The sequence below is a fragment of the Pleurodeles waltl genome, chromosome 2_1 (assembly GCF_031143425.1).
Source record: "Pleurodeles waltl isolate 20211129_DDA chromosome 2_1, aPleWal1.hap1.20221129, whole genome shotgun sequence".
Lineage (NCBI taxonomy): Eukaryota > Metazoa > Chordata > Amphibia > Caudata > Salamandridae > Pleurodeles > Pleurodeles waltl.
This window is the reverse complement of record NC_090438.1, coordinates 786,214,467-786,240,337: the sequence shown is the minus strand read 5'-3', so window position 1 is coordinate 786,240,337 and position 25,871 is coordinate 786,214,467.

Genomic DNA, 25,871 nt, shown 5'->3' with positions numbered 1-25,871 from the left:
ACAAATTTCACACAAGGGGAGCGACCCCTTAGGCAAGGGTCGCTCCCCTGAGGGGGCAGATTTATTTTTGCTCCCCTTGGGGGAAGATTGCTGTATTTCTATTAGGCCGATCTGCCCCTAGGGGAGGCAGAAACCACTTAGGCACCAGGGATTGGTGTGTGTGTATGTTCTTTAGGGGGGCAGCCCCTTGGGTAAGGGTTGCTCCCCATGGGGGCATATTACTGCTGACCATATCTGGCCCCCTTGGGGGCATATTGGCCTATTTTTGGAAGGCCCACCTGCCCCCAAGGGGGGGCAGAAAGCCCACCAGAGACCAGGAAAGATTTTTTTTCCAAAATAAGAGGGTGGGGGTTTGTCCATACCCCCTCCCCAAATAAATGGGTCCAAAGTTGTTCTGGGCAGATTGGGCAATTACCCCTGATCTACACCGGGGGGGATAGTAAGTCTACTAGATGCCAGGAAATTAACAAAATAAATAGTGGGGTGGTGGCTACCAACCACTATGGGCCTGGTTATGCCCCCACCCCAACTAAAGGGGATAACAGTCTTTCAGCTCTCCCCTGCACACTAAAACATCTTATCCCACGGCAAGCAAGAGGACTTTTGATTATTTTGGGTTTTGGTTTTACATTTGGGCCATGAGAGCTTGGCTAACTCTCAAAATCGTCCCACTTGGAATGGTGAGGGCTGCACTTTATGGACTAGGGGACACTGCCATGTAGAAAAATCCACAAGACCTATACGCATCTGAAAACTAAACATCTGGGTGATTCCAGGGTGGTCTGTTTCACATGCACCCCGCACCATTTTCTTACCCAAAATGCCCTGCAAACCTCCAACTTTGCTGGAAATCGCACATGTTTCCCACATTTTAGTGATGGAACCTTCCGGAATCTGCAGGAATCCACAAAATTCCTACCACCTAACATTGTCTCATCTATACCGATAAAAATTCTGCTGCACTTGTCAGCCTAAAAATGATTTTTTTCACACTGCCCTTTTGGACCCGCTTTGGTTCCCCCTCAATGTTTTTGTCTCTTCCCTGTCACAAGCACTTGGCCTACCTACACAAGTGAGGTATAATTTTTACCGGGAGACTGAGGGAAACGTTGGGTGGTAGGAAATTCATCCTAGTGATCTCACACAGAAATGTGGGAAAAATGTGATTTTTTAGCTTAATTTGAGGTTTGCTGAGGATTCTAGTTAAGAAAACATTGGGGGATCCACGCAAGTCACACCTCCCGGGACTCTCCCGGGTGTCTAGTTTTCAGAAATATCTGTGTTTGGAAGGTTCCCTTAGATGGCTGCTGAGCCCAGGACCAAAAACACAGGTGCCCCTGCCCGCAAAAACAGGGCAGTAGGCCTACCCACAAAAGTGAGGTACCATTTTTATTGGGAGAAGTGGAGGAACGCTGGGTGGAAGGAAATTTGTGGCTTCTCTCAGATTCCAGCACTTTCTGTCACCGAAATGGGAGGAAAAAGTGGTTTTTGGCGAAATGTTGATGTTTACAAAGGATTCTGGGTAACAAAACTTGGTCAGAACCCTACAAGTCACCCCATCTTGGATTCCCCTAGGTGTCTAGTTTTCCAAAATGCGAAGGTTTGCTAAGTTTCCCTGGGTGCCAGCTGAGCTAGAGGCCAAAATCCACAGCTAGGCACTGTTTTCTTTGGGAAAATGTGATGTGTCCATGTTGTGTTTTGGGGCATTTCCTGTCGCGAGCACTAGGCGTACCCACACAAGTGAGGTACCATTTTTATCGGGAGACTTAAGGGAACACTGGGTGGAAGGAAATCTGTGGCTCCTCTCAGACTCCAGAACTTTCTGTCACCGAAATGTGAGGAAACAGTGTTTTTTTGGCCAAATTTTGAGGTTTGAAAGGATTCTGGGTAAGAGAACCTGGTCAGAACCCCACAAGTCCTCCCATCTTGGATTTCCCCCCTAGGTGTCTTGTTTTAAAAAATGTGCAGGCTTGGTAGGTTTCCCTAGGTGCCGGCTGTGCTAGAGGCCAAAATTTACAGCTAAGCACTTTGCAAAGAACATGTCAGATTTCAATGTAAAAATGTGATGTGTCCATTTTGTGTTTCCCGTCACGAGCATTAGGCCTACCCACACAAGTGAGGTACCATTTTTATTGGGAGACCTGGGGGAATGCAGAATAGCAAAACCAGTGTTATTGGCCCTTGTCCTTCTCTACATTTTTCCCTTCCAAATGTAAGACTGTGTGTAAAAAAGACATCTATTTGAGAAATGCCCTGTAATTCACATGCTAGTATGGGCACCCCAGAATTCAGAGATATGCAAATAACCACTGCTTCTCAACACCTTATTTTGTGCCTGTTTCGGAAATACCAAGGTTTTCTTGATACCTATTTTTCATTTTTTATATTTCAGCAAATTAATTGCTGTATACCCGGTATAGAATGAAAACCCATTGCAAGGTGAAGCTCATTTATTGGCTCTGGGTACCTAGGGTTCTTGATGAACCTACACGCCCTATATATCCCTGCAACCCTAAGACTTCAGCAGACGTAACGCTTTTAAAAAATCTGACATTGCAGGAAAAAGTTAAAGAGTAAAATGTGGAGAAAAATCGCTGTTTTTTCACCTCATTATCAATATTCTTTTATTTCAGCTGCTACTTTCTGTAGGAAACACTTTTAGGATCTACAAACATTTCTGATTTAAGTCTGCCTGTTCCCGAAAGCTGTGAAGATGGTGATTTTACCACCACAAACCCTTTGTTGGTGCCATTTTCAGGTAAAAAAACACACGCCTTCTTCTGCAGCCCTTTTTTCCAATTTTTATTTTTAAAAAACAACTTTTGCTGTATTTTGGCTAATTTCTTGGTCTCCCTTAGGGGAACCCACAAAGTCTGGGTACCTCTAGAATCCCTAGGATGTTGGAAAAAGGACACACATTTGTCATAGGTAGCTTATGTGGAGAAAAAGTTATGAGGGCCTAAGCACAAACTGCCCCTAATAGTCAAATAAAGGCTCCGCACAGGAGGGGAAAAGGCCTGGCAGTGGAGGGGTTAAAAAAGGGGGTTATCAGTTACCTTGAAGGCAATGAGTAAGCATAATCTATAGAGTGATAGTGTATAGAGGGTCTGAGCCACAGATTTGGTGCCTGTGCCAAAGCCCAATTGAAATAGGGATTGCAGACCACAGAAGGAGAGGAGTGAGGTGATTATCAATACAAAAGGGAAATTGAATCAAGTCTTCAGTCAAAGGGCTGTCTGGTATATCATGACTTCCTGCTCCAGTGGTAGCAAGAGACAGCACCTCCCTTAACCTATTTGTAGTGGTGCTCCACCAGTCACATAGGAATCAGAGGGAGGAGAAATTAGTTCACCCTGAGCTGTGAACTGGGCTGAACCCATTCTTCCAGAAACCTTGATCCTCTTCTCACTGGGTGATATTCAGCCCCTGAAATGAGTAGGCAGGATGGACTAAAGGATCTGCCTGTCCCTGTCTCACAGCTGTTGTATCTCATTTCCGAGTGCTTTACAGCTTGTACCATAACCTTTAAGACTCACTAGCTGCACTTGGTCTCCTCCTCTCAGTCCACATCACTCGTATTATCATCTCATTCAACAGCCCTCTTTTGTTATTACTATTTTTATATTGCCTTTTCAGAGCTCAGGTGACAGAAAGTTGCAGTAAAAAGATCTCTACCAACCCATCCCTAGGTAAGTACAGATTTGTTTGGATAGGTGAGTACCTGGGCACACAACACAGCTCACTCATTCCATCACCAGGTACAGCCTCACAGGTGAGCTGTTCAGGTAGCACACACTAGAACCCTGAACTTCAAGCACTTACCACCTGAAAAGGGTAAGTAAATGGGACTCAGAGCAGGAGTACTGAAAGAAGCAATAGTTGCATACCTCCGTTCATTTGTGCATATGGGTGTGTAGGGGGGTGAGTGTGTTTGCAAGCATGTACACCTGAATATGTGTTAGTAAGGGCTGTGATTGACAGTGTGCATGCATGTGTATCTATATGTTTCACATGGTGGAATGGGAACATTAGTTCTCAGTCATAGCTAATGGAGAACATCATAGAAATAAAATATCTGTTGGCATTCCTGGTGATATAAACCAAGAATAAAGTAGACCAGAAAGTGACATATGCTGGCCATTTAGATGACATGCTGATGCCCCTAACATATTGGCGGCCCCTCAGTGACATATGTGGGAATTCTGAGTGACATGCTGACTATGCCTGGCAAAATAATGCAGCCTCTGTGACATACGTTCAGGCATTTTAGGTTTCATGGTGGCTAGCCCAGCCACAATATTGACCCATCATTCACATATGTGTGGACATGCTTGTTAACTCATTGGCTATCTCTGCCTTACAATGTCCAATGAGTGACATAATGGTGGGCAAAGGTGGCCCATCTCTAATACATTGAGGTCCTCATTTGGGCTATTCTAACTTTCCCTGGCATAACAGTGACTCATCATTGACATATTGTGGCGTTTTTACCTAATTCTGGCTCGCTGTGGCATAAGAAATATATAAATTGCACTGTATGATGAATATCCTTAGTAATTGATGATGAATTTTGATAATGGATTCAGAATCTGTCCATCTATGACATTATTATAAGGATGTGCCTGTGTGAGCATGACAAACTGATGTTTAGAGACTAAAAACCTTTTTTTTGACAATTTCTTTCACAAAAATCACAAGTCACTTTTTGGGGCAATTGAGATTTGTCCAGGAAAATAATTTTGCATTTCTGGGTGAATAGTCTGTATTTTCCAAGACTGGCAAACTGAAGAACGGCGCAAAATGACTGTTGTTATTATTTAAGGTGTTCTTGGAGATGGTGAATCCTATCACTCCTGAGGAAGTTAAGGTTGACCTGTCACCCCATAAGTTTTTGGGAATAATTAGTTCTTCTTCCAAACTTCTGGATTTTAACTCTATTTATGTAAAGTGGTGCTGAAAAATGCACTATTTTGTAATGATTTATTTAACATTTTTGGGTGGTGTAGAACCCCCTATTACTTTCTATAGGAGATCATATTCATGTCCTTCGCTTCCTCAGTTGTAAAATTCATGGAAGATAAACATGCCCTGTCACTATCAAATATATCAGTGACACAGGTGGTAGCAATGAAAGTCTTAGAAGAATGTCTGAAGACATGACATGATCAGAATGACCTCAAGTAAGATGCATTATTTTGGTATTTGCAGCCCTCTGCACTAAAAATGATTCACTATTTTTGTCTTTCGACATCAGATGCTCTGCCTTAAGAGTTTAAATATTATTGGGAAATAAAACACCATACTCCAGATACATATAGTGGGGATGGATTTTCTTTGCATTTGCATCATGCAATCCTCCTCAATAGACCACTTCTCATAAACAAGATGTTGCAAGGATTTTTTTTTCTGTACATTTTTTACCCTTGCATGGCTCAAAAACTGTCATCACCATGCTGAATCAAACATTTGTTTAAGGTATGGAAGATGACCATGTCTGAGAATAACCATTAAAAAAACACACTTAAAGTAGGTTACTGTCTTCATGCAAAGCCACGCAAAGTAGCACAATGGCTTGTTTGTGCTAAAAAAGACTGTAAGGCCAGAGTATGTGTAAATTGTGGGTAAACCACAAGCACTATATAAAAGAGCATAGGGATACAACATGGAGATTGTGATTAACTCTGAATAAAACTTGAATCATTTTAGTGGCAGAAATTACACAAAATACCTAGGCCATTATGCAAAATGACTCAATAATATGCAAAATGTGATCCCAGCAACTTTCTCCTAAAATAATATGCGTATGCATTTTGTACTGAAAATAGTGTGGAAACAGTCCAATGCGACAAACACAAACAGCCTTTTAAATTTCTGCCTGCAATCCAGACTACAACTTGCTTCTGCCTGTCTGTAGCCGAGTGTTTCCTTACCTGATTAAGGCCCACATTTAACAGAAAATGATGGAGTGTGACGCTGCACCAAAATTGGCAGCGCCACGCTCTGTCATTAATAGAATGCAGTGCACCCCTGGGTTGTCCCCTGCGCCGGCACTAAATTTGCAGCCAAGCTCCAACGCAGCCACCCTTGCGCCATGGTGCAAGGATGGCTGCGTTGAGGAGGAGATTGTTTTTGTGCCGGAAGGGTCACCTTCCTACGCAAAAACAATCTTAAATGGCAATTTGCTCTTTCTTTGAGTGCTGCAAAATGCAGCACACATAAAGAGAGCAAAAAACGAGGAGAAATGAAACCATTTTTCCTCGTTGTGCCCTGCTAACACCACCCTTGAGGTGGTGTTAGATTTTGGAGCTACCTCAGGTTTATGAAAACTCGTAAATCTGAGGCAGGGTCAAAATGCAATAGATGTTTCTGTGGCACACTCACAGTAAACACCTATTGCATGCCCCTTGCAGGCAAAGTGCTAGGGGCCGTATTTACAAGGTGGAGTTAAGCCACCTTATAAATATGGCGCAGGGCATAGGTCCACCGGTGCATCACAAAAAGTGATGCTTTGGAGGTGCTGGGGGCTCCTAAATATGCCCCTAAATATTTTCCTACCTACTGCTCTAATTTTTCTTTGATTATTTGGACGTTTTACATACTTGACCTGAACCTGTGCTTTTACTTTTACTTTTTTACCTTCCTGTCTGTGTTATGATTTTGTCACTCCTTCCTGCCCCCACCCGCCCAGATACATCTACTTCTGATGTTGAGTAGGGGTGTAACCTCACATAGCCATTTTTCAGAAGACTGGGTTGGAGTTATTGTTATTATTAGGCATCCCCTCCTCCCCTTCTGTTGGCGGCAGGCAAAGAAAGGACTACAGCCTTCCTGAGCAAAACCTATGCTGGGGCAAGCATGCAAATATGTAAGAAAATAATCAAAAATCAACAAAAATACCATGGGCCCCTGAAGACCAATGACAATTATTGTTCCTAGAAAAAGTGGCATAAAGGAATTAAATATTAGACACAAACACTGGTTTCATAAAATGTTGGTCGACCATATGGCAAGCAGAACAAAACATTGAGAACAAAGACAAACAGTCCACTTATGACACAAACACTTGTTCCACACATTTTTGGTCAACTAAATGGCAAATAAAAAAGGAGCCATGGAGATCATAGAGAAAATAACTGCCTATGAGAAACATGGTTTCCACAAAATGGTGGCTAGCCACATGGGAGCAAAGGAGGAGGCATAGAGAACAAAGAGAACATGACTATCCTACTAAAACTGGAGACCCTACTCTGTACCAATAAAAACTTACAAAGATAAGTGATATTTTCCTTCCACAATCCAAATCCAAAATGAAGAAGGGCTGAACAAGGAAGTGGGAGTTTTCAGGACAGGTAGCAGAAGTTAGTATGGTACATACAGTGGCCTCACTCTCTAGAGCACCTCTCCTGTAAACAAAAATAAATAAAAAAGATGCTTTTCATACTAAAAATGTTAACTGAATGGGCTGCTTCAATAACAATTCAACTCAAAATAAAATTTCAAATTGCTTATCTGTACCTCATGTTAAACTACATTTGCTCACATTCGGTTTGACTGCGTTGCCCCTATGCTCCAGCAATAGGATTTTTACCCAAATGGAAATCTTGTTTAGGCAACATGCATATTGGCATAATCAAGGGCATTGTTTACCCCTTCTGTAATACAACATGTCTTTCTTTTTCATCTACATGTTTTTTCATATTGGGGCAGCCCTAACATGGTTCTCAGAAAATAAAGATATGTTCTAGTGCTCCATGAGAACACTGTTGATCTATGCAAAATTGTCTTCTCTTGCTGTTTCAAACTATGGGGAGAAGGAGTTGAAAGTGACCATTGCCCTTACTGATTTATCATTGTGTAAGTATCCCACACAGGCCTGCTTCGATATGCAATAATTTTGCAGGTAGTCAAAAAAATCATCAAATAACTTCGTTATAGTGAAGTTTTGAAACTATAATCAGTGAAATCATTAATACCCATTGTGCAGTTAAGTCATTCTACAATGGTTGGTTTGTACTTTACGTTGAACTACTAACTGAATTTGCTGATTATTGGTATAATGTGTTGTATATTGAATGATGGATTGGTGCATGAATGGTAAAATCCTAGTCATCTGTTCATGTTACTTATCAGACTTCGACTGTACATTTGCCATCTTCATTCACGCTTGAATGACATGTTTGGTATTTAACTACCACTTTTATACATGTATATCAATAGATTTCCTATGCTTTTTACTGAGTATATGGGGCCAGCACTTATCAGACCTTATTGGCTAGTAATACATCTGCACATTTGACCTATAATTGTCCGGCTATGATGGTATTGTATTTAAAAGACATTTTTATGACCCAAGTCCTACTTGAGGGGATATGTTTGCCTACTTCCAGAATGAATGAAAGAAGGTATAATAGAATAGGTTGGTTTAGATGATTTTGAGAATTGGTGGAATGTTATGTGAGGTTAAGCAGAGGATCATGTTCCTTTGAGCATCTTTTTATAAGACATACCCACGTAACCAATGTTATGTTTACTGTGCTTACCCTGGACCAGGTGGCGTACTTGGTTTGTCTTTATTGTCTTTAAGTTACTTTTATAGCATCATCATAGGTGTCAACTTTACAGATTATGCCTTTGCGCGTACATTCCATATGTGGATATTTGTAGTCAGTATCTATAACTGCAATTGTGAGTGAGGAAATTAATGAGCTTAAGTCTTACAGTGTGTAGCTCCCAAGTGCTTTACCTCACATTTTATTTGTTGTTAAAGTTGTAGAATGCACATTCGTTTAGTATTTCTGAATGCTGACTAGTCTCTTGGGTGTCTGCTCTTTCTGAGCTTTGACTTCTTGTTACTTGTGCAGAGCTTTCCAATTGGATTAATTTTGACCCAATAGTCTGTTAACTATGCCTACCCTGCTACCAGTCCTTGGAAGAGTTCCTGACACTTATAACTCCATTTTGTAATCCTAAACCTCCAGCATATGTGACTTACAATTCTGCCCTTCAGAAAACTACATCCATCACTGAAAGAATGTTTGGAAATCTCAATTTATAATTTCTTTGTTTGGCTTTCTCTATTTTAAGGCTACTGTCCTTTCCAAAAACTGTATCCAAGATGATAACTGTTTCTACAATAATGCACAGTATTACCATGAAGTAGTCAATAATCCTTGAGAAAGGGATAGAATTTCACATTGAGTAAGAATCTTCCTAGCTGTCTTAACAAGTGGGATCTGGCATTTTAGGGCCAAAGGAAGAAAACTTACATTGTTAATGATTTCTTTAGGTAAACATTTAATTCTGTGATCAAAGCTCTAACATATAATTTCCAGAAAACCACTGCCTGCTCCACCTGAAATTTCCCAAAATGGAAACTTTTTTAAACAAAAAGTTCAATCTGTTCCTATATGTGATCTCTTATGCAATGGATGATAGTTTGCTTTCCATTGCAGGCCACCGTTCCTCTGATTACAGCCAATCACACGGGTGCCACAAATTCCAACCTACCAAACAAATAGGAATCGGGCAGGTTGTTTTTGGACCTCCCACCCACTACGATTCTGTACAAATCAATTCAGAATAGGATGATTCATTATAGGTTGATTTCGTATTCAGTAGAGGTCCGCTTGCAAAATACTATTATTTCGCAAATAGTGCACAAATTGCAACCAATTTTTGTGAATGGAAAACTAGTACATAAGGCTTTTAGTTGTCAATGTATGCATGGGAATGCAGTTGTACCTTTCAACCCTTATTTGAATATATGGAACATAGTTTTTACTTACAATAACATGAAGATGTAACTTTCATTACTACATAAACAGCAGTCATTTAACCCCTTCCCCGCTGTGGACGGAATGGTTACGTCTGTGGCTGTACCGCTCAGGTGCCACAGACGTAACTATTACATCTAGGTACCGGCCCTCGGGGGAAGCACTAGCGCTCCTCCTGAGGGCTGCCCCCCCAGGGCAGGGCTGGAAGGGGAATTGCTTCCCCTTTCACCTCCAACCCTCCTGACCCCGCCAGTGATGTCTGATGACATCAGCACGCAATTGCATGCTGAACTCATCAGAGGTCACCTCCCATCACGATGGGTGAAGAGAAATGCTTAGCATTTCTCTTCCGCTCGGGAGGAGGGGGCCGGCAGAGGCATGAAAGGAAACGAAAGGCCTTTCCATTCATGTCTCTGCAAGTATTTCTGCTGCCCGATCGCGATTTTCCCATTAATTGTCAAGAGGGGAGAGGCCCCTTGGGCTTGGGCCAATCCCCAGGGAGCCAAATAATTTTTAGGCCATTTCTGCGCCCCTGGGGCAGATCAGCCTAATATAAAACCTCTAGACACCTGGGATATATCTATTTTTTTATTTACTTTATGTTTTTATGTATGGGGAGAAAACCCTTAGGCAAGTGTCGCTCCCCTGTGGGGGAAATTGTATTTAGGCCATTTTTGCCCCCTTTGGGGGCAGATCGGCCTATTTTTGTTAGGCCAATCTGCCCCCAAGCAGGGCAAAAACCACAAGACACCAGTGATTGGTGTGTATGAATGTGTGTGATTTGTTTGGGGGGCAGCCAGACCACCAGAGACCAGGGAAGATTGTTTTTTCAAAATAAGAGGGTGGGGGTATAGCCAAAACCCCACCCCAAATAAATGGGGCCAAAGTCGTTCTGCCCACTAATGGGCAGATGGGACAATTATCCCCGATCCACACCCGGGGGCAGAAAGTCTACTGCACACTGAATATACGACTCAACAACTATCGCCGGAACAACGACCACCTAAACCACTACTGCTCAACAACGAAAAGGCCTAACCCACGACATTTTAAACAACAAACTCTAAACCACGAAAAAAAACATTAAACAGAAATATGCCTAAACAACTACATCATATACAACGAATACGAAAACAACTACAATAGTACCTTAAAAAAACAGCAAAAATAAAAACAATAATATTTTGCCTACAGAAAACATTTAAGAAATCATTTAAGAAATCGAAAGCATGTGAACACAGTTTTAATATAATATAAATCGTTTTTAAACAATAAGAAAAAGGGTAGAACAATAACGAAAATAACACTCCATAAAACCTTAGTCCTACAACAGTTTCTACATAACCCAGGAAGTATTTCCTCTCCTCAAAAAACGACGACTAACAGGGAAAACATCTGCAAAGTACACAATTAATATACTTGAAAAATAAATATAATTTCTGTCAGAAATATGTTTAGAATAAAAATACATGTCTAAAACACATTTTATTTTTAATTATAGCATTACTCTCAAAAATATATATATATAGAGACAACCTTCATTTTGTGTTCAGTATTACACCAAACAACTTACAGAGAGGACGTGTGAGGCAGTACGGAAAGAGATTTATCAATATTTCATACAACAGCTCCATCTACTGACATTCAAAGGCAAAATATACTTAAAATAGATATAAATATATATACATAGCTATAGGGCAGCTAACAAAACAAATAAATAAAGTAATTTTACTCTTTTACATTACAGAGATATATTTCAAGAAAGTGAACCAAAAAATAATAAAAGGCAAACGATTTCTATTTTTAGAAAGAGTTTGAATTAAGCGTTAAAAAATGTGTTAAAAAAATATGTGAAAAAATTATTATGATTACATTAGTAAAAAAATTAAAATGTAATGAAATTCATCTGCGCAGAAATTCATCTGCGGATAAATTTTTTAAAAAAGGATTTCACCTAGTAAATGAATTTCAAAGGCAACATATTACTTACCTCAAAATGGAAGGCTTTAGAAAAAACATACAAAAAAAGAAAATACTTTCTAAATTAAGCTAAGTACATACCTGTATCAAGTAGAAGAAATGAACTTCCAAAATATTACTAGTGTCATTTGAAAAAATACTTACCTCACAGGATATGATAAATAAGAACAAGTGGGAGGAAATGAGTAATAAAAATCTACTGAGTACTTACCTTACTGCAAGTGCAAAATAGCAACTGAAGGTAGCATAAATCTTTAAAGGAAGTTAAGAATTTACCTCATACAAGGTGAATATTTACATGAGGGCAGGTGCTCGCCAGTGAGTAAACATGAAATGTACTATTCCAAGTCCACAAAGAACTTACCTCTGGACAGCTGATACACAGTGAGTAAATGCTAAATGCACTGCTGCAACTCCGCTGCATACTTACGTGAGAGCATGTGGTAGACAGTGACTATAGAGACAATTTACTATTCCAACTCCACAAAGTACTTACCGAAGAGCAGGAGCTGGTCACTAAATAAAACCAAATTTACTATTCCAACTCCACCAAGTACTTACCTCAGGGCAGGTGCTGCACTCTAAATAGAACCAAATTTACTATTCCAACTCCACCAATTACTTATCTCAGAGCAGGTGAAAGATAGTAAATAAATACATAATTTACTATTCCAACTCCCCCACATACTTACGTGAGGGCAGGTACTGGACAGTGACTATAAGAGAAATTTACTATTACAACTCCACCAAGTACTTACCTCAGGGCAGGTGCTGGACACTGAATATGACCAAATGTACTATTCCAACTCCACCAAGTACTTACCTCAGGGGAGATGATAGACATTGAGTAAATTCCAAATTTACCATTCCAAGTTCCCCGCATAATTACATGAGGACAGGTGCTGGACAGTGTGTGTAAGAGAAATGTACTATTACAACTCCACCAAGTACTTACCTCAGGGCAGCTGACAGACACTCAATAAAAGCCAAATTTACTATTGTAACTCCAGCGGATACTTACGTTAGAGCAAGTGCTGGACAGTGAGTATAGAGAACATTTACTATTACAACTCCACCAACTACTTACCTCAGGGCAGGTGCTGCACTCTAAATAGAACCAAATTTACTATTCCAACTCCACCAAGTACTTATCTCAGAGCAGGTGAAAGACAGTAAATAAATGCAAGATGTACTTGTTCCAACTCCACCAAGTACTTACGTGAGGGCATGTGCTGGACAGTGACTATAAGAGAAATTTACTATTACAACTCCACCAAGTACTTACCTTAGGGCAGGTGCAGGACACTGAATATGACCAAATTTACTATTCCAACTCCACCAAGTACTTACCTCAGGGGAGATGAGAGACATTCAGTAAATTCCAAATTTACCATTCCAACTTCCCCGCATACTTACATGAGGGCAGGTGCTGGACAGTGAGTATAAGAGAAATGTACTATTACATCTCCACCAAGTACTTATCTCAGGGCAGGTGACAGACACTCAATAAAAGCCACATTTATTATTGCAACTCCAGCGGATACTTACGTAAGGGCAAGTGCTGGACAGTGAGTATAGAGAAAATTTACTATTACAACTCCACCAACTACTTACCTCAGGGCATGTGCTGCACTCTAAATAGAACCAAATTTACTATTCCAACTCCACCAAGTACTTATCTCTGAGCAGGTGAAAGACAGTAAATAAATGCAAAATGTACTATTCCAAATCCACCAAGTTCTTACGTGAGGGCATGTGCTGGACAGTGACTATAAGAGAAATTTACTATTACAACTCCACCAAGTACTTACCTCAGGGCAGGTGCTGGACACGTAATATGACCAAATTTACTATTCCAACTCCACCAAGTACTTACCTCAGGGGAGATGATAGACATTCAGTAAATTCCAAATTTACCATTCCAAATTCCCCGCATACTTACGTGAGGGCGGGTGCTGGACAGTGAGTATAAGAGAAATGTACTATTACAACTCCACCAAGTACTTACCTCAGGGCAGGTGCTGGACACTGAATAGGACCAAAATTACTATTCCAACTCCACCAAGTACTTACCTCAGGGCAGATGACAGACTTTCAGTACATGCTAAATTTACCATTCCAACTTCCCTGTATACTTACGTGAGGGTAGGTGCTGGACAATGAGTATATGAGAAATGTACTGTAGGAAAGTCCTCCTTTTTGCCCTGGTCACCCCCACACTTTTTGGACAGGTACTGGTGGTTAATGACTCTTGGCTGTGCCCTGGGTACTGCATACCAGTCCCAGGGCCAGTGCTCTGTGTAAAATGGATATGCAAAATAGGCTAATTATAATTGGCTAAGTTAACCTACCTATAAGTCCCTAGTATAGGATAGGGCATGTAGGTTTAGGGACCACAGCATAGGTAGAGCACCCATAGGTGCATTGCTGAGGTGCCCAGTGTCATTTTAAAGGCAGGCCTGCCTTGCTGGCTGCTTTTAAATTAAAGTTATATGCAAATTCGACTTTGGAATTGAAAGTAGTTCCAAAGTCTCAAACTACCTTATTTTTACATATAAGTCACCCCTAAGATGTTCCCTATGTGCCCCTAGGGCTGGGTGCATTGTAACTATAAGCAGGGACTTTATAAAAATAGTTTTATAAGCCCTGGTGAGGTAAAAACAGCCAAATTCGGTTTCCCCTCATTGTAGTAAATGGCCTTCATAGGCTAGAATGGGGAGACTTTATTTTAATTTTTAAAGTCTCCTTAAATGATGCATACCAAGAATTTGGTATCAAATTAATTGTTGTAATAAATCCCACAACCTCCAGTTGTGGGATTTAATATAACTTGTTCAGGTAAAGAGTTTTAAACTTTACCTGAAAAGTTGCCCATTTCAGCCCTGCATTGTTTTTGCTGCTGTGCTCTTATTGGCCAGCCTCTGGTAGCTTGGCCAAGCTGCCTTGATGAGGTGTGAAGAGGCCTGGCTTCACACAAAGGAATGTGCCTATGGGAGGGAATCTCCCCTCAGCAGATGGTGAGGCAGGAAGGGGGAGGGCTGCCAAACTGGTCTTCAAAGGCAGAGAAGGACATTTGGAGCAACCAGCAACACCCCCACATCCTGCAATCCCAGACAACTAGGTGCCCCCTTGATTAGATTAGGAGAGGACAGGAGAGGGGTGTGTTTATGATTTTTAGCCACACCAGTGGGTGGGCTCAGCCAGATGTAACCTCCAAAAATCAGATTCAGCCATGATGGATTTTTAGAGAATGTTGCCTCCTGGGATTGATTTTTGCCCCACTTCCCAGGAAGTGGTCATCACAGGGGGAAGGACCCTGCACCTGATTGGAGAACCAGGACCCCCCTGCTTTTCACCCAGGAGCAAGGATAAAACTGGCAGACCTGCACCCACACCTCAGATCCCCATCAGATTCCAACAAGGAAGAACCAAAGGAGAAGAAGGACTGCCCTGCTGGACCCCTGGCCTGCACCTGGAACCTGCACTCAGAAGGACTGCATCAGCTGCACACTTGGGCTTCACCACAAGAAGGACTTTGCCTGCCTTCAACTGGTTCAAGGAGGGACTCCCTGTTTGCTACAGGTGAAAAATTGCTATCCAGAGTCCCCTGCACCAACTCCTGAAGAAAGCGACCAGCTGACCACTGTCCAGTGGCCAAAAAGGAGTTTGCGCCAGGTGCATTCTGGAGAATTGTAGTCTGCACCCCCCAAGGACCATCTCAGAACTTCTGGACCCTTGGGGTGAGCTGTGGACCCCAAAAGAACCTTAAAAGGACATCTGGGAGAAGCACCAGAAGTTTGGAGAAGTTTGGACAACTTTTGTAAAAAAGCTCCATAGAGGGACCGACCCGCCGCGGCAACTCTAGCCGGCTTGCCTCAACCGCAACCCAGCCTGATTTGCTGGTTCATCCCGGTAAAGAAAATCTCTGAAAAAGAGACTAAGTCCGAAGGTAAAAAGTTGACCGGGACCTCTCAGCCAGAGTATCTGAGGAGAGCTCCATGGACGTCGGATCAAGATCCAGGTTTACCCCGGTCGAAGGATTTTCACCTCGAAAAAACAACTAAGTCCGAAGGTAAAAATCTCCACCGTGGATTCCAGCATCGCGTATCCGTTGAAGGGCTGCAGGAGGTCGGATTGGACTGGCCTGCCTGGAGGGAACCGCCGAATGACCGCACCGCGGTCAAAAGACCGCGGCGGCCATTCTGGCTTTCCTGCTGGGCCGGCGGGCGACCGCCAGAAGGTCGCCCGCCGGCCCAGCGGGAAACCTCCCTCAACAATGAAGCCGGCTCCGAATGGAGCCGGCGGAGTTGTAGGGGTGCGACGGGTGCAGTGGCACCCGTTGCGATTTTCAGTGTCTGCTCAGACACTGAAAATCTTTATGGGGCCCTGTTAGGGGGCCCCTGCACTGCCCATGCCAGTGGCATGGACAGTGCAGGGTCTGCCAGGGGCCCCACGACACCCATTCCCGCCATCCTGGTTCTGGCGGTAACAACCGCCAGGAACAGGATGGCGGGAAGGGGGTCGGAATCCCCATGGCGGCGCTGCAAGCAGCGCCGCCATGGAGGATTCCCTGGGCCAGGGGTAAACCGGCGGGAAACCGCTGGTTGCCCTTTTCTGACTGCGGTCAGAATGGCCCAGAAAGCACCGCCAGCCTGTTGGCTGTGCTTCCGCGGTCCCCGGCCCTGGCGGTCCATCGGAATGACCCCCTAAGTGTGAAGGTAAACTTTTTTTCCGAGGCCTCCCGCGACCTGTAGCCGAGCAGGGCTCCATCGCGGTCGGCCTGAAACTTTGACTTTGTCCCGGTCGAGGTGCAACCAGATGACCCGATTGGCGCTTTTTGTTTCTAGGCGCTAAAAAACAATACTTCTTTAAAAATTCATATCTCCGGTTCCCCTTACCCGATTTTATTCGTTTTGGTGTCATTTTAAAGATAAAAATATAATCTATTTTTATAAATTGGTTTTGGATTTTTAAACTGTTTCCTGTGTTTTATTTAATTACTGTTTTGTGATATTTGAATGCTTTACACTCTGTCTCCCAAGTTAAGCCATGACGCTCATTGCCAAGCTACCAAGGGTTGAGCTGGGGTTAATTTACTGAGACCTAACTGGACCTTAGTGGAGGTTAGTGGCCTATTGCTAAGCGTAGGTACCTACCTGCCCTTACAAATAACCCATTTTCCAACATGTACTATTACAACTTCACCAAGTACTTACCTCAGGGCAGGTGCTGGACAATAAATAGAACCAAATTTACTATTCCAGCTCCACCAAGTACTTACATCAGGGCAGGTGATACACAGTCAAAAACAGCCAATTTTACGATTCCAACTCCACTGAAAACTTATGTGAGAGCAATTGCTGGACAGTGAGAAGAGAGTAAATTTACTATTAAAACTCCACCAAGTACTTACCTTAGTACAAGTGCTAGACACTCAATAGGGGCAAATTTGCTATTCCAACTCCACCAAGTACTTACCTCAGGACAGGTTATAAACAATCACTAAATGCCTATTTAAGTATTCAAACACCACCTAATACTCACTTGAGAGCGGGTGGAAAACAGTGACTAAAGGCCCAAAATTAATAGTATAACTGCACTGAGTACTAATCCGATCACAAGTATTGAAAGTACGAACATTAATAATACCAAAAAAAAAAACTAAATACTACACTCTTTTCAATTTTTTTTAGAGTCAAACCAACAAAATAACCACTGAAGGACGTGAAAAATCTGGAAAAAAAAACTTGAAAACAAAGTAGCTGAGCAAAAAAAGTTAAGTAAGTATAATATTAAAGAAAAATAAATTATACAATAAATGTAATCTATACATAGATCAACAATTTAACACAGCCTAAGTATGTACTCTACATACAAGGTAAAATTTACTATTAAACCTCCACCAAGTACTTAACTTAGAGCAGGTGCTTGATACTAAATAAAAAAAAAATCACTAATGCAAGTACTCTAAGTACTTACCTCAGGGCAGGTGAAAGACAGTCAATAAATGTAAAATGTACTATACCAACTCCACTGGATACTTGCGTGAGGGCAGGTGCTGAACAGTTACTATAGGGAAAATCTTCTATTACAACTCCACCAAGTACTTACAATAGAACAGATGATAAGCACTAAATGGAGGCAAATTTACTATTCCAACTCCACCAAATACTTACCTCAGCGCAGGTGAAAGACAGTAAATAGCTCCCAAATTCACTATTCCAACTCCACCACATACTTACATGAGAGCAGGTGCCAGACAGTTACTATAGGGGAAAATCAGTATTACAGCTCCACCAACTACTTACAATACAGTAGGTGCTCAATACTCAATACAGCCAAATTTACTAATGCAACACCACCAAGCACTTACCGCAGGGCAGGTAAAAGACAGTGAATAAATGCCAAATTTACTATTCCAACTCCACTGGATACTTACGTGAGCTCAGGTGCTGGACAGTGAACATAGATGAAATTTACTATCACAATTCCAAAAAGTACTTACCTCAGAATAGATGCTGGACACTGACTATAGCCAAATTTATTATTCCAAATCCACGAAGTCCTTACCTCAGGGCAGGTGATACACAGTCAATAAATGCCAAATTTAGTATTCCAACTACACCGAACACTTAGAAAGAGCATGTGCTACACATGAACTAATTTAGTAATTCAGTAAGTAATTCTACCACATAATTACAATTAAAAACCAAAATGTTTTTATAATCTAGTTTTTTTTGTATTATTTACAGATATTTTGAGAATGGCGTCACATGGTGAAGCAAGTTACGTGACCTCACGAACAGGACACCAGCTTCTAAAATTTGAAGGGTATCTTTATTGCAGAGATAAAGGGGGTCATTACAACATTGGCGGTAAAAGCCGCTTACCACAGCGCAGAAGACCGCAAACACACCGCCGCGGCTGCGGAATTCCGCCACGGTCATTATGACCCACAGCTCGGAATCTGCCAAAATCCAGACACCCACACAAGTCCACCACACCAAAGGTCAGTGATAAACTGGCGATAACAAAACCTCCACCGTCACGCCAGCAGGAATACGCCCACACTATCACGGCCCACGAATCCATGCGGCGGTCTTTCAACCGCGGTATTCCATTGGCAGTACACACCGCTGCACTCAAAATACACACACATTTACAAAACACTACCACATAGGACAATTCCAAATACACACACCTGATACACATACACACACCACTCCCACACACCCAATACAATATAAAACACACACCCACATCACCCACAAACCCTTACGACCACAATTGTGACAGAAGGCCAGAGAGAGACACCACCTGAAAGAACAATAGCATCCACAGGCACCCTACACCATCACTCACACAACATCCACGCACCTCCCACAACACACCTCTAAATATCACCCCACACATCACAACACACACCACCCCACACATCACCCATACCACCCCATGGCCCCGCAAAGACACCCCAGGTTCTCTGAGGAGGAGCTCAGGGTCATGGTGGAGGAAATCATCTGGGTAGAGACACAGCTATTCGGATCACAGGTGCAGCACACCACCATAGCTAAGAAGATGGAGCTATGGCGCAGAATCGTGGACAGGGTCAAAGCAGAAGGACAGCACCCAAGAACTAGGGATGACATCAGGAAGAGGTGGAACGACCTACGGAGGAAGGTGCGTTCTGTGGTCTCAAGACACCACAACGCGGTACAGAGGACTGGTGGTGGACCCCCGCCTCCTCCCCCAGAACTAACAACATGGGAGGAGCAGGTCTTGGCAATACTGCATCCTGAAGGCCTCGCAGGAGTAGCTGGAGGAATGGACTCTGGTAAGTCAAATCTTTCATTACTTCATCCCCCACCCACCTGCATGCTATCACATACCCCCACCCTCGCCCTCACCCCCATCACTCCAACTCCTCACGTATTTCCCAATATCACAAACCACACATCCCAAACCCAAGCCCTGCATGTAACACCAAAGCATGGACACCCATCACCAAAGCATGGCCACTGCACATACCCATACACCCCCCTAAACCGTTATCACACAAGGTCCTACACAGGAATGCAAGCACTGGGGTACAGGGTCACCCACCCATTGCACACCATGGCACACACCGATGCAATAATGATGCCTTTACACCCCTGCAGGACCCCTACCCAACTTCACCGGACAGGAGGGTCCAGACGTGTCCACTCCACCCACAGAAGAGGCCCACAGTGATGACAACAGCTCTGTCCAACTGGATCTAGATGACCAGCCCGGCCCATCTGGGACCTCGGGACAGTTGGTTCCCCTCACACTGGCACAGGCCACCACAGAGCCTCCCCCTCTGGGAACACCAGCACAGCACCCACCCAGCGGGCCCATACCTCTGTCCCCAGGACACGTCAATCAGCAGTGTGTGCACCACTACAGGGAACCCAGGCTAACCCACCACCCCAACAACACCAGGGACCTGGGGGCAGTGGCAGTGGGCACACGGTTCAGGGGACAGAGGCCCAGGGAAACAGGGGAACTGGGAAGGCTGCTGTGTGACAGGGGGAGGACAGGCCCAGGGAACCCACTCTCCACGAGGCCCTCTCCAACATCATGGGAGCCTACCACCATTCCCAGGAGACAATGGCAACGGTACTGGCCAAGTTTCAGGAGACCCAGCGGCTGCAGGAGGAACAGTATTTGGGGTTCAGGGAGGAACTCAAATCCATCAATATCACCCTGGGCACCATTGTAGGGGTGCTGAAGGAACTCGTCAACACCAGGAGGGACACTGTGGCACAACAAGGGGCCCCTGACACTAGCCTGGATGATGAACTGCCCATCACCTCCGCCGGCGCTAGTGGACAGGAGGCACCGCCACAGGACCACCATACCAGCACCCCACCCCCTGCAGATGGAGAACCACCCCGCAAGCAGTCCCTGAGATCCAGGACAAAGACAGAGCACAATGCCAAGACCCCCGCCAAGAAATGAGACCACGCTGATTGTCCTTCCGTCCCACTTTGTCACCCTGTCCATCCTTAAACTGCCCCAGCTCCACTTCCTATGCCCCTTTGGACAATGCACCTGTGAGACTAATAGACTGGACTCTGCCATCGACATTCCTCCACCATCACCCCTGACCATTTTACAACCCCCTCCAATATTTAGCACTTAAATAAACACCCTTAAATCACAAAACTATCTGGAGTCAGTCGGTGCTTTAGAAAATGTGTATTTGCAATAACTGTGGAAAAATGCTATATCCATTGAATTGTCAACATACCTATGTCACACAGCTCTAGTCCATGAGGAAACAAAGCAGATGTCACACAGTGGGACCCACATCTGTGAAATCGAAAGGGAAAGTGACAACTCAGGGTCCATACACTGTGCGAAAATAACAGACAGATGAGAAGTAGAAGGATCAAACAGATGTAGCAGGCAGTGTTGTCCTACCTGTGTCTCACTGGAAGTATTGTTGGATCACTGTGTTCCTGTTGTCTATGTCCTCTTCTTCTGCTTCCTCGTCTTCACTGTCCACAGGCTCCACAGCTGCCACAACACCTCCATCTGGACCATCCTCCTGCAGAAAAGGCACCTGTAGTCGCAAAGCCAAGTTGTAAAACATACAGCAGGCCCCGATGATCTGGCCCACCTTCTTTGGTGAGTAGAATAGGGAATCACCTGTCATATGACACCTGAACCTGGCCTTCAGGAGGCCGAAGGTCCTCTCTATAATCCTCCTAGTTCGACCATGTGCCTCACTGTAGCGTTCCTCTGCCTTTGTCCTGGGATTCCTCACTGGGGACAGTAGCCATGATAGGTTGAGGTAACCAGAGTCACCTGTAAATATCGAGGGACAACTGTTAGACACATACTAACTCTTAGGGACATCCCCAGACACCTAGTCACACTGTATTGGGTTCATGTCCTCACCTAATAGCCACACACGGTGCCTCTGGAGTTGCCCATCACATAAGGGATGCAGCTATTCCTCAGAATGTAAGTGTCATGCACTGAGCCAGGAAATTTGGCATTCACATGGGAGATGTACTGGTCTGCCAAACACACCATCTGCACATTCATCGAATGGTAACTCTTCCGGTTTCTGTACACCTGTTCACTCCTGCATGGGGGGACCAAGGCCACATGTGTCCCATCAATGGCACCTATGATGTTGGGGATATGTCCCTGGGCATAGAAGTCACCTTTCACTGTGGGCAAATCCTCCACCTGAGGGAAAACGATGTAGCTCCGCATGTGTTTCAACTGGGCAGACAACACTCTGGACAACACGTTGAAAAACATAGGCTGGGACATCCCTGATGCTATGGCCACTGTTGTTTGAAAAGACCCACTTGCCAGGAAATGGAGTACTGTCAGCACCTGCCTAGAGGGGGGATTCCTGTGGGATGGCAGATAGCTGACATCAGGTCTGGCTCCAACTGGGCTCACAGTTCCTGGATTGTGGCACGATCAAGTCTGTAGATGCTGATCACATGTCGCTCCTCCATTGTCGACAGGTCCACCAGCGGTCTGTAAACTGGAGGATGCCGACATCTCCTCACCTGCCCCAGCGGACGTGCTCTATGGAGGAGAACAGCGAGCAGAGAGTCAACCAACACTGAGGTACAAAAACACAACTTTATGTGAAAAATTTTCAAAACCGACATATGGCTGTCTTAGTGTATAATTAAGGCCTATATATGTGTGGCGCATTTAAAATTAATCCCATGTGGCCCCCTGAAATTGCGGCTGCAGACCTGTAAGGTGGGACAAGGGGATATGAGGTAATTGCGCTGGCGTTGTACACCGTCACGGTAGGCGGTCGAATACTGCGGCGCAAACCTGCATTGGTTAACATTGGACCCTATGGGTCCCAGGAGCCAATGACGATGTACGCCGGTGGTGACGGTACACACCGCCACGGACGTGACCGCCATTTTCTCTCTGTTCAATCACTTGATACCTGATCTTCAACATGGAGAGGACCAACACTGCAAGTGCTGCTGTGACCTCAGTCTGGAAGAGACAATGGCTCATGTGTCTGGGGAAAGGGCCCCTGCCTTCAGCACGGAGGAGTTGGTGAAACTAGTGGATGGGGTCCTACCCCAGTACACAGTACTCTACGGTCCTCCAGACAAACAGGTGAGTACACTCTGAGCATGCTGTATGGGCAATGGCTGTTTGGAGTGGTGTGGATGAAAAATGGGTGGGGGAGAATGAGGCGTGCTTGAAATGACGGTGGGTGCATGTGCGACATGGCAAGGGTATGAGTTGCGTGCCAATGACTCTGACGGTGCAGGCGCCTATATCTTCTCCTTTTCCCCTGTACTATTCGTGTAGGTCAGTGCTGACCAGAAGAAGGATATTTGGCGTGCCATCGTCAAGGAAGTCCGGACCCTGGGGGTCTACCACAGACGGAGCACCCACTGCCGGAAAAGATGGGAGGACATTCGCCGCTGGAGCAAGAAGACGGCAGAGGCTGGGGATGGCCTCCCAACGTGGGAGAGGTGCCCGTCGCACCATGACCCCCCGGATGTTCCGGATCCTGGTGGTGGCATACCCGGAGTTGGATGGGCGCTTGAGGGCATCACAGCAGCCACAAGGGGGTGAGTACACTCTCATTCAGCTGATTCAGCGTGCAGTGGAGGTGTCTGGGTGGGGGAGGTGGGCTGTGGGTTCCCCTAGGCCAGGGCGAGTTTAGTAGGCAGGGTCCCTTCTTAAGGCAGGTCCTGTGGCACCCCACCTGTGTACAGAGCCAACTACACCTAGTCAGGCTCCTGTGACATCCATGTGAGCAATCGGGCATAGCCTTGTAAACCATGTCCCTGGGATTGATTAGGGAACTCCAAGTGCACAGCGTAGTGCAGTGGGCTTCTGTGTCTGTAGTGTCCGCCAACGGTAGCAGTATTGCATGCACTCAATATTTCTTTCTTCTGTTTCCCCCCCTTTTTGTGGTCTCCCTGTGCCTGTGTGCATTAGCATCATCAGGCGGAGGAGCAGTGGCACCGGAGCAGGAGTGAGCTGCATCCCACATGGCCCTGGAGGGCGGACAACGGAGTCAGAAGGCACCAGTGGGACGAAGGGCGAGGGGAGCTCCACGGCAGGGACAGGAGCTGAGACCAGCGATACGGACTCCTCCTCTGATGGGAGCTCCCTTGCGGTGGCGGGTCCCTCTGTGCCGCCCGCATCTACAGGTACAGCCGCCACCCCCCCTACCAGCACCACCCTCCCAGCAGCCCCTCAGCGTTTGCCCCGTGGCAGCTCACCCAGGAGGGTGGGCATCTCCTTCACCCCAGGCACCTCAGCCCCTGCCCCTGTCACCCCTGCTGCCCTCAGTGAGGAAGCCATTGACCTCCTCAGGTCCCTCACTGTTGGGCAGTCTACCATTTTGAATGCCATCCAGTGTGTAGAGAGGCAGTTGCAACAAACCAATGCATACCTGGAGGGCATTCATTCTGGTCAGGCAGCCCATCAGAAAGCTTTTCAGATTCTGGCCTCTTCACTGGTGGCAACCAATGTCCCTGTCTCTAGCCTCCCCCCTCCAACTTCCTCCACCCAGACCCAGACCCCTGTAACTCAGCCTATCCCAAGCACACCCTCAGACCAGCATGCACGAATCTCAACACACAAGGGAAGCTCAGGCAAACATAAGCACCACACATCCCACAGGCACTCACGCAAGCATCATACACATGCAGACATACCAACAGCCACTGCCTCCACTGTGTCCCCCTCCTCCTCGTCTCCTTCCTCCCTCCCAGTATTGTCTCCACTCACACCTGCATGCACTACATCGTCAGCCACTACCTCCATCACCAGCACACCCACCACCACTCCCCGCTCACGTGCAGTCACCACCTCCACTACCATTCATACATCCCCTGTGTCCTCTCCCAGTGTGTCTGTGAGCCCACCTCCCAAGGTACACAAACGCAGTCACACACCCACCCAACAGCCATCCACCTCACAACAGCCTCCAGCCCATGCACCTTCACCCAAAGTTACCAAACGTACACCTCCTACAACCACTACCTCTTCCTCCACTCCCAAACCACCTCCATCTGCCCGTTCCAGTGTGTCCCAAAAACTTTTCCTGTCCAACCTTGACCCCTTCCCCTCACCTCCCCCACCCCGTCCGTCTCCTAGGGCCCGCCTCTCCAGGTCCCAACCCAGCACCTCAGCAACAACATCAGCGGGAGCAGTGGTGCCCGTAGTGACCGGCTTCTGGAGTGCGCCAGGCAGCAGGGCAGCCAGTGTGCCAAGGAGCCAGAGCACGGAGAGTCCCCCACCTCAAAAACACCAAAAGTTGGCCAGTGCCCGGCGGGAGAGAGGAAAACAATCTTCAAACAAAGCCGCTCCCAGGGGTACAGGTGGGAGTGTGTATCCAGCTGCGCCACCATCCAAGGTGAGGAAGGGGCACACTAAAACTGGCAAGTCTGGGAAAAGCTGCACGGCGGACAAGACCGCCACAAGCAACGCTGCCAAGGACACCGCCACCACCAGCACCGCTGCCAAGGACACCGCCGCCACCAGCACCGCTGAACAGGACACCGCCGCCACAGCACCGCTGAACAGGACACCGCCGCCACCAGCACCGCTGAACAGGACACCGCCGCCAACAACACCGCTGCCAAGGACACCGCCGCCACTAGAAACGCTGCCAAGGACACCGCCGCCACCAGCACCGCTGAACAGGACACCACCACCACCAGCACCGCTGAACAGGACACCGCCGCCACCAGCACCACTGCCAAGGACACCGCCACCACCAGCACCGCTGCCAAGGACACCGCCGCCACCAGCACCGTTGAACAGGACACCGCCGCCACCAGCACCACTGAACAGGGCACCGCCGCCACCAGCACCGCAGGTCACTGAGCGCCAAAGATTCTGGCGCTACTGAGGCCTCCACGAGCAGGATGAAGCATTCTGGGCAGAAAGCCCCCTCCAGAACCAGTGGAGAATGACATCCACTACCTTTTTCCTTGGCAGGATGAAGCACTCTGGACACAAAGCCCCCTCCAGAACCAGTGGAGACTGTTATCCACTTGAGAGACTGTGGCTTTGCACTCCCCAGGATAAAGCAGTGGGCAACCCACCCACTGTAGAGACTTGAGAGACTGT